The sequence below is a fragment of the Symphalangus syndactylus genome, chromosome 5 (genome assembly GCF_028878055.3).
Source record: "Symphalangus syndactylus isolate Jambi chromosome 5, NHGRI_mSymSyn1-v2.1_pri, whole genome shotgun sequence".
Classification (NCBI taxonomy): Eukaryota; Metazoa; Chordata; class Mammalia; order Primates; family Hylobatidae; genus Symphalangus; species Symphalangus syndactylus.
Window position 1 is genome coordinate 4,718,202 of NC_072427.2, and position 9,173 is coordinate 4,727,374.

At 40.3% G+C, this 9,173-nt stretch overlaps 1 pseudogene; it reads left to right on the top strand.

Annotated features, from left to right (window-relative positions):
• Positions 1–7,655: 7,655 nt before the first annotated feature.
• LOC129481968 (WW domain binding protein 1-like) lies at positions 7,656–8,962 on the top strand (annotated as a pseudogene).
• Positions 8,963–9,173: the final 211 nt, after the last annotated feature.

The window sequence follows — 9,173 nt, forward strand, 5'->3', positions numbered from 1 at the left end:
TGTCAACTGCAAACAGAAACAATTTAACTTCTTCCTTTCGAATTTTCATGCCTTTTATTTCTTCCTCTTGACTAATTGCTCCGGCTAGGACATCCAGTACTATGTTGAATAGAAGTTCTGAGAGTGGGCACCCTTGTATGAAGTTTTCCATAACATCTCTTATCTTTTTATTAGCTATATATGAATACGGATGTTTCTCTTTCATCAAGAGTTTGAAGAACATGTCTTTTCTCTATATTGTTCTTAATCAGTCTTCCTAGAAGTATTTCAATTTCAAAAAATAACAACAACTGTGGGAGTTCAGTCAGGCTGGTGGGGAAAGTTTTAAAGATAGTTATAAGAAATAGACACAAACCTTCACGGAAGGCTGGGGTGTTGCATAGCTTCAGTAATAGATCCGAATGAAGGCAGCCTAATCCTTCCGCGAGTAAATAGCTTAAAGTAGGTGCAAAGCAATGTAAGGGAGTTTATCTAAATAATTTGTTTACTCATGTGGTCCTAAAACTAACTTTTGATCATTCACAGGCAGGATGCTCTCTCTCGGGGGAGGGTGACCAGGTTAATTACCCTCTATTGGTGTTGACTCAAAGCCCCTGTCATTTAATGTTTTTTCAATAAATGCTGGCAGGGCCAGCTAGTCAGGGCTCACGGCTGCCACAACTCTTTCTGTGCACGGCCCAGCCCCCTAGTGGCTCTTTAACTGAATAGTCGGTGTCTGAGTACATTATTCATCCCTTGTGCAGCTGGGGTCTGCAGGACAGACCCCCACAAACAACAATTTACAAAAGCAAACTTCCCTGTTTTTTTTTTCCCAAGGTGGCAAATTAGAGGCTTTTCGTGTGCCTCAGCCACTTAGAAATAGCAAGAGAGTGCACAAAGATCAACTCTGTGAGCTCTAAGTCAAGAAGGAAAATGGAATCCACCAGAATCATGAAGGAATGGTAGATCCCAAGGAGGAGAATGTGGGAAAACAGCCAACATGACAGCAACCAGTTTATAAAAGTGAGTGAAGTCCTAGTATGTGAGAGACGCAGAGAGCCTCCCTCTGTAACAGACATTTTCACTGTGAATCTGAGCAACCCCGGCCAAGTGAGAGCATTTTGTTTCTCCCAAGGCCTGGAGTCAACATGGGGAGAGGCTTGGAGATGCTGTGAAGCAAAGACACTGGGAACAGCTGCAGACATTTTCCCAGACCAGGAAGTAAGAGCAAGATGCCATTTTCAATCTGGATGCATGCAAAGTCAGCTTTTTGTTTTCTTTTGGTGACCCAGCGGTATGCCTGCACAGGCATTTTAGTCTCAGGCCAAAGATTGGAGCAACTGCTGTGGGGCTTGGTAGGGACCTTCACAGCCATATTGTGGAAAACACCTCAGCAGTATGTGCTGGAATTGTGCTTTCACCCATCACAGCCTCGGGGAGACAGAAGAGCTGCTACAGCTGTAATTTCTCCTGGGTGATGAAACTTGCAGCCAGGGCCAGCTTGGAGACCTACAACCAGTCTCAGGTATCACTGCTGGGTGCCCCAGCCTGTTCCCCTGAGAATGTAATACAGCAGGGCCTTCTCTGCTTCATCCCGGGCAGAAATTCAGGCGTTGGAGCACCTGTCTACCTGGACCAACATCCTGAGCTACCCCACCATTTATAAACGTAGGTTGTGGTGCAGTGGGACCCTCTCCATTCTATGGCCAGGCAGATTGCCAGGTATTTGGAGTACCCACTTGACTGGATCAGCAGCCTGAGCTTCCCTAACCTTCCTGTGCTGAGATTATAGTGCAGTGGGGCCCTCTCATCTCCACACATAGGCAGACCTCCAAGCAATTAGAGCACCTGCTCCTATGGAGAACTTAAATTTACAAGAAAAGAAAAACCATCAAAAAGTGGCCAAAGGACATGAACAGACACTTCTCAAAAGAAGACATGTATGTGGCCAACAAACATATGAAAAAAAGCTCAAATCACTGATCATTAGAGAAATGCAACTCAAAACCACAATGAGATACTATCTCACGCCCATCTTAATGGTGATTATTAAAAACTCCAAAAACAACAGTTGCTGGTAAGGCTGTGGAGAAATAGGAATGCTTTTACACTGTTGGTGGGAATGTAAATTAGTTCACTCACTGTGGAAGACAATGTGACAATTCCTCAAAGATCTAGAACCAGAAATGCCATTTGACCCAAAAATCCCTTTACTGGGTATATGCCCAAAGGAATATAAATCATTCTATTATAAAGATACATGCACACGGCTGGGTGCAGTGGCTCACACCTGTAATCCCAGCATTTTGGGAGGCCAAGGCGCGTGGATCACCTGAGGGCAGGAGTTTGAGACCAGCCTAGCCAACATGGGGAAACCCCATCTCTACTAAAAATACAAAAATTAGCCAGGTATAGTAGTGCACACCTGTAATCCCAGCTACTTTGGAGGCTGAGGCAGGAGAATCGCTTGAACCCAGGAGGCAGAGGTTAAAGTGAGCCAAGATCATACCATTGCACTCCAGCCTGGGCGACAAAAGAAAATGTGATATATATTCACCATGGAATACTACGCAGCCATTAAAATAAATGAGATCATGTTCTTTGCAGGGACATGGATGAAGCTGGAAGCCATCATCCTTAGCAAACTAATACAGGAACAGAAAACCAAACACCACATGTTCTCACTCATAAGAGGGAGTTGAACAATAAGAAAAAACACATGGCTACATGGAGGGGAACACACACCGGGGCCTCTCAGGGGGACAGAGGGTAGGAGACCATCAGGACAAATAGCTAATGCATGCAGGGCTTCATACCTAGGTGATGGGTTGATAGGTGCGGCAAACCACCATGGCACATGTTTACCTACATATCAAACCTGCACTTTCTGCACATGTATCCCAGAACATAAAATAAAATTTAAAAAATATATAAACTGATTCATGATCTCCTTCCTCTCCTTCTGAAACACTATATAAATTTTTTAGTGTTTCCCACTCTATCTTCCATGTCTCCTAACTACATGTTTCCTATTTTCCATTTCTTTATTCCTGTGTTCATTTTGGATAGCCCCTTCTGACCTATATTACAGTTTACTAATTCACTCTTCAACTGCATCTAACATACTAATATTCTGTTAAATCCATTCATTTGGGTTTAAATTTCAGTTATGTTATTTTCTATGGACATTCTATTTGTCTTCTTTTAATCTTCTTGGCCATTCTCTAGAGTTTCCTGTTCCATTATGATATTTTTAATTTTTTGTTTTACTTTAAACATACTAAGTATAGTTATTTTATTTTCTGTATCTGATACTTTCAATAACTGCAGTATTTGCTAGTCTTTTTTCCGTGCTCTTTCTCATAGTTTTTTTTGTTTTCATGATTAGAAAAACAGAGAGAGAGAGAAGAAGAGTAAAGGGAGGAGGAGGAGGAGGAGAAAAGAAGAAAGCGAAGAAGAAGGGACAGAGAAAAAAAGGAAGTTGGTTCTAACGTTTCTCTAACAACTGGCTTCAGTGAAACACCTGCCACCTTGTGGATTTTTAGGTCATTGAAATTAGCCGTCCTCTGGGTGCAGCACACCAACACGGCACATGGATACACATGTAACAAACCTGCACGTTGTGCACATGTACCCTAGAACTTAAAGTATAATGAAAAATAAAATAAAAACTACACAAATTAAAAAAAGAAATTAACCTAATTCCTAGATTACCACCTCTTGGTTCAAATGCTTTAAATCTAGGCTTTTCATCTGAATCTTTCCTTTTAGTTATTCTGTGTATCTTCAAAACACTCCTGCTTTGAATCATTCAAAATCTACCTCCCTCCCTCTGTTTGACTAACATCAATTTTTTTGCTCATTCCTAATGCGTTAATCTATTAGCTGTGAATATCCAAAAACCCTCATTTCACTCAATCTTTGACAGACCCCTTTGCATCCTCTTGTTCTTCTCATTATTTCCTCAGAAACCTTATGTTCTCTTTTCTTTACAAGCATGTCATATTATATATTTATATGTGTGTGTGTGTTATGCTTTTATATATACCTATATATAGCCTTTTTTTAAAAGCACTGTACACCATGCTTTGAAATATATTCTAAAATCATGTAGCATGAAAATGGAAACATAACACACTAAAACATATGGGATGCAACAAAAGCAGTTATAAGAGGGACATTTATAGCAATAAATGCTTACATGAAAAAGAAAAAAAGATCTCAAATAAGCAACCTAATATTATGCCTAAAAGAGCAAGAAAATTAGAGAACAATACAAGCCCAAAGATAGCAGAAGGAAACAAATAACAAAGATCAGAGCAGAAACAATATAATAGAAACTGAAAATTTCAATAAAAATAAGAATTGTTTTTTGAAAAGATAAACAAAATTAACAAATTCTTACATGGACTAAGAGAAAGGAAACAAACTCAGAAATGAAAGAAGAGACATTACAACTGATACCACTGAAGTTAAAAAATCATAACATACTACTATAAACAATTATTCACCAGCAAATTAGATAACGTAGGAGAAATTGATAAACTCGTACTAAAACTGAATCATGAAGAATTCAAACTTTAGAACAAATATGAATAAGGAAGTTAAATCACCAATGAAAGGTCTCTCATAAAAGAAAACCCAGGATTGAATGGTTGGTGGCTGAATTCTAACAAACATTTGGATAACTAATACCAATCCTTCTCAAACTCTTCCAAAAAAATGAAGAAGAGGAATACTTCCAAATTCACTTTTCAAAGCTAGCATTACCCTGATACCAAAACCAGGTAAGGACACTATAATAAAAATAAATTTCAGACCAATACTCCCGATGAACTTAGATGGAAAAATCCTCGGCCAAATATTAGCAAATATTATTTTTTTTAAAACACAGTAAAAAAATTCACCATGCTTAAGTGGGATTCATCCCTGGGAAGCTTATTAGTCTTACTTGATTTGTGTAATCAAAGAATTTCTATGTCTAGTGAAGAGAAATGAGAGCAATAGAGACTCATAGCACCTCAACAAATTTCCAGACTTGAGCCAGTTAACAAATACAGAGTCCTTCAAATACAAAAAAGACTGTGAAAGAAAATAGAACAGATCAATGAAACTAAGAATTTGTTCTTTGAAAAGATAAACAAAACTGACAAACCATTAGCTAGACTAGAAAAATGAGAGAATACTCAAAGCAATAAAATCAGAAATGAAAGAGGAAATATTGCAACTAATGCCACAGAAATACAAAGGATCATAAGAGGCCACTATAAACAATTACAAGCCAACAAATTGGATAACCTAGAAAAAACAGATAAATTTCTAGAAAAATACAACTTACCTAGAGAAAATCAAGAAGAAAGATAAAATCTGAACAGAACAACACTGAGTATGGAGAATACATCAGTAGTAAAACATCTCCCATCAAAGAACATCCCAGGACCAGAAAACTTCATCGCTGAATTCTAACATTTTAAAAAATAATAATACCAATCCTTCTGAAAATCTTCCAAAAACGTGATGGAGAAGGAGTATTTCCAAACTCATTTTACAAGATCAGCATTTTTTTTTTAAGTGATGTTCCCCTTCCTGTGTCCATGAGTTCACATTGTTCAATTCCCACCTATGAGTGAGAACATGAGGTGTTTGGTTTTTTGTCCTTGCAATAGTTTGCTGAGAATGATGGTTTCCAGCTTCATCCATGTCCCTACAAAGGACAGGAACTCATCCCTTTTTATGGCTGCATAGTATTCCATGGTGTATATGTGCCACATTTTCTTAATCCAGTCTATCATTGTTGGACGTTTGGCTTGTTTCCAAGTCTTCGCTATTGTGAATAGTGCCGCAATAAACATACGTGTGCATGTGTCTTTATAGCAGCATGATTTATAGTCCTTTGGGTATATACCCAGTAAGGGGATGGATGAGTGAAATGGTATTTCTAGTTCTAGATCCCTGAGGAATCGCCACACTGTCTTCCACAATGGTTGAACTAGTTTACAGTCCCACCAACAGTGTAAATGTGTTCCTATTTCTCCACATCCTCTCCAGCACCTGTTGTTTCCTGACTTTTTAATGATCACCATTCTAACTGATGTGAGACGGTATCTCACCGTGGTTTTGATTTGCATTTTTCTGATGGCCAGTGATGATGAGCATTTTTTCATGTGTCTTTTGGCTGCACAAATGTCTTCTTTCGAGAAGTGTCTGTTCATATCCTTCACCCACTTTTTGATGGGGTTGTTTTTTTGTTGTAAATTTGTTGGAGTTCATTGTAGATTCTGGATATTAGCACTGGGTCCTGTTGTGGGGAGGGGGGAGGGGGGAGGGGGGAGGGGGAGGGACAGCATTAGGAGATATACCTAATGTTAAATGACGAGTTAATGGGTGCAGCACACCAACAAGGCACATGTATACATATGTAACTAACCTGCACGTTGTGCACATGTACCCTTAAACTTGAAGTATAATAAAAAAAATAATAATAAAATAAAAATAAAAATAAAAAGGAAGACAAGAACACTATAAGAAAAGTATGGGCCAAACAATATCCCTGATGAACATAGATACATAAGTCCTCAAAAAAAGTACTAGCAAACAGAATTTAACAACACATTAGAACATTTACCATGATAAAGTGGATTTATCCTCCAGATGTTTCAGCATACACAAATCAAATGTGATAAACCACATTAACAGAATGAAGGATAAAAAAATAGCTATCTCTGTATATGCAGAAAAAGCATTTGACAAAATTCAAAATCCTCTCATGACAAAACCTCTCAACAAATTCGGCATAGAAGGCATGTACCTTAACACAAAGCAGGACATATGTAACAAGCTCACAGCTCACATCATACCCAACAATGAAAAAGTGAAATCTTTTCCTCTAAGATCAAGAACAAGACAAGGATAGTTATTCTCACTACTTCTATTCAACTTATTTCTGGAAGTCCTAGCCAGAGCAATTAAGCCAAATAAAGAAATAAAAGATATTCAAATTGAAAAGGAAGAAGTAAAATTGTCTCTGTTTGATGATAACCTATTATATACAGGAAACCCTAAAAACTCCACCAAAAAGCTACTAGAAATGATAAATGAATTCAATAAAATTGCAGAATTCAAAATCAAGGTACAAAACTCAGTAGTTTATACTGACAACAAACTATATGACAAAAATAAAGAAATCAATCTCATTCACAATAGCATCAAAAAAACTGTATTTTTTTGTTTAGGAGCACATTTAGGATTGTATTTAGGAGTACATTTAACCAAAGAGGTGAAAGATCTGTATTCTGAACACTATAAAACATTGATGAAAAAATTGTATATGACACAAGTGCATGGAAAGATATTTTACATTCATGGGTGGGAAGAATTAATATTCTTAAAATGTCCTTACTGTCCAAAGTGATTTATAGGTTTAATGCAATATTTATCAAAATTCCAATGTCGTTCTTCACAGAAATAGAAAACACAATTTGAAAATTTATATGGAACCACAGAAGACCCTGAATAGCTAAAGGACTCTTGAGCAATAAGAACAAAGCTGAAGGCCTCACAATCTGATTTCAAAATGTATTACAGGAAAAGAACAAAAGAAGGAAGAAGAGGGTAGAGGAGAAGCGCAGCAAGGGTGGAGGGAGGTGCCCGCGCTGTGCCGGAGGAGCAGGAGGAGTATGGACAGGAGAAGCCTCCTGGGTGGCATGGAGCTCTTGCTCCTCTAGGTACTGCCCAGCCCCCTGTCAGCCAGGGCTGAACCCCCACAGGATAAGGAAGCCTGTGTATGTACCAACAAACAAAGCTACATCTGTGACAAAACAGGACACTGCTGTGGGCAGTCTCAGTGTCATAACTACTACTATGAACATTGGTGGTTCTGGCTGGTGTGGACCATCACCATCATCCTGAGCTGCTGCTGCATCTGCCACCACAGCCAAGCACAGCCCTCAAGTCCAGCAGCAGCAACATGAAATCAACCTGACTGCCTATGCAGAAGCCCACAGTTACTCAGTGCTTCCATCTTATTTCACCAAACTATGTATTACCTTCTTATGAGGAAGTGGTGAAGTAACCTCCACCTCCTCCCCTCCCATACAGTGCCTTCCAGCTACAGCAGCAGCAGCAGCAGCTGCTGCCTTCACAGTGTGGCACTGCAGGTGACGCTGTGGGAGACACTTGGAAGAGTGGCCACTAGTCTGGGCCCAGCAGAAGCAGCACAAGACCCCAAGCATCACTGACCCTAACCCCTCCGACCTACCAGCTGACCGAGAAACAGCCAGTCACCAAAGCCCCAGGAGTGGAACCCAGTGGATCTGTGGCCAGCCTGGGAAGCTGGACTCAGGGGCCTTCCTGGACAAGGATTCAGAATGTAAGGAGGAGCCGCTGAGAGATGACCACTCTCATATGGCAGCACACCTCCTGACAGCAAAGACAAGACACCTGGGAGACACCACCACTTCACAGAGGACTCAGGTATCGAAATGTGTGGGTGCAGCCAGGGGCACCATCACAATGACCTCAAAGAGTTCAGCACATTCATAGAGGATGCTCTGGATGGGCCCCTGCACTTCTGTGACAGCTGCCATGTGCAGCCTCCCTGAGACGAGGAGGGAGTCCTCTGCCCCATCTGAGCAGCGGGCTTGAGAGCCTGGGCATCCCCATCTGACATGGCCACCTGTGTGCCTGCTGGGGAACACAAATCAATGAGCAGGACTCTCCAAACTCCCAGAGCAGCAGTTACCCCAGGTAGAGCAGGTTCTATTAGCTCCCAAGAACTTGGCAAAGCAACTAGGATAGGGGAAAACCATGATAAAATCATTAAATGACTTTCACAGAAAATAATACAGACACTTTGTTTTTTGTTTCTTTTCCCTTATCCTCTCCTGCATTTTCCTACATCTCCAGGTACAGTTCAAAGAGAGAAGCCCACAGAGGCTCAGGATTTGTCATCTGTGGCTGCCAGTGTCTGCAGAGCCAGAATTAGGCTTATCCTGTGGGAGGATGAGAGCTGATGGGCAGTTGTATGGCAGGTTGGTAGGGAGCATGCTGATCTCTCAACTTCCAGGTGAAAAGATCTATACACTCTGTACATCAGGACGAATTAAAGCACCCTTCAAAGGCCGTTTCCCAGCAGGCTCTGGCTGGCTGCAGATTGGTTCAGGTGTGGATTATATGGCCTTCTCTTTGGTTTTTCT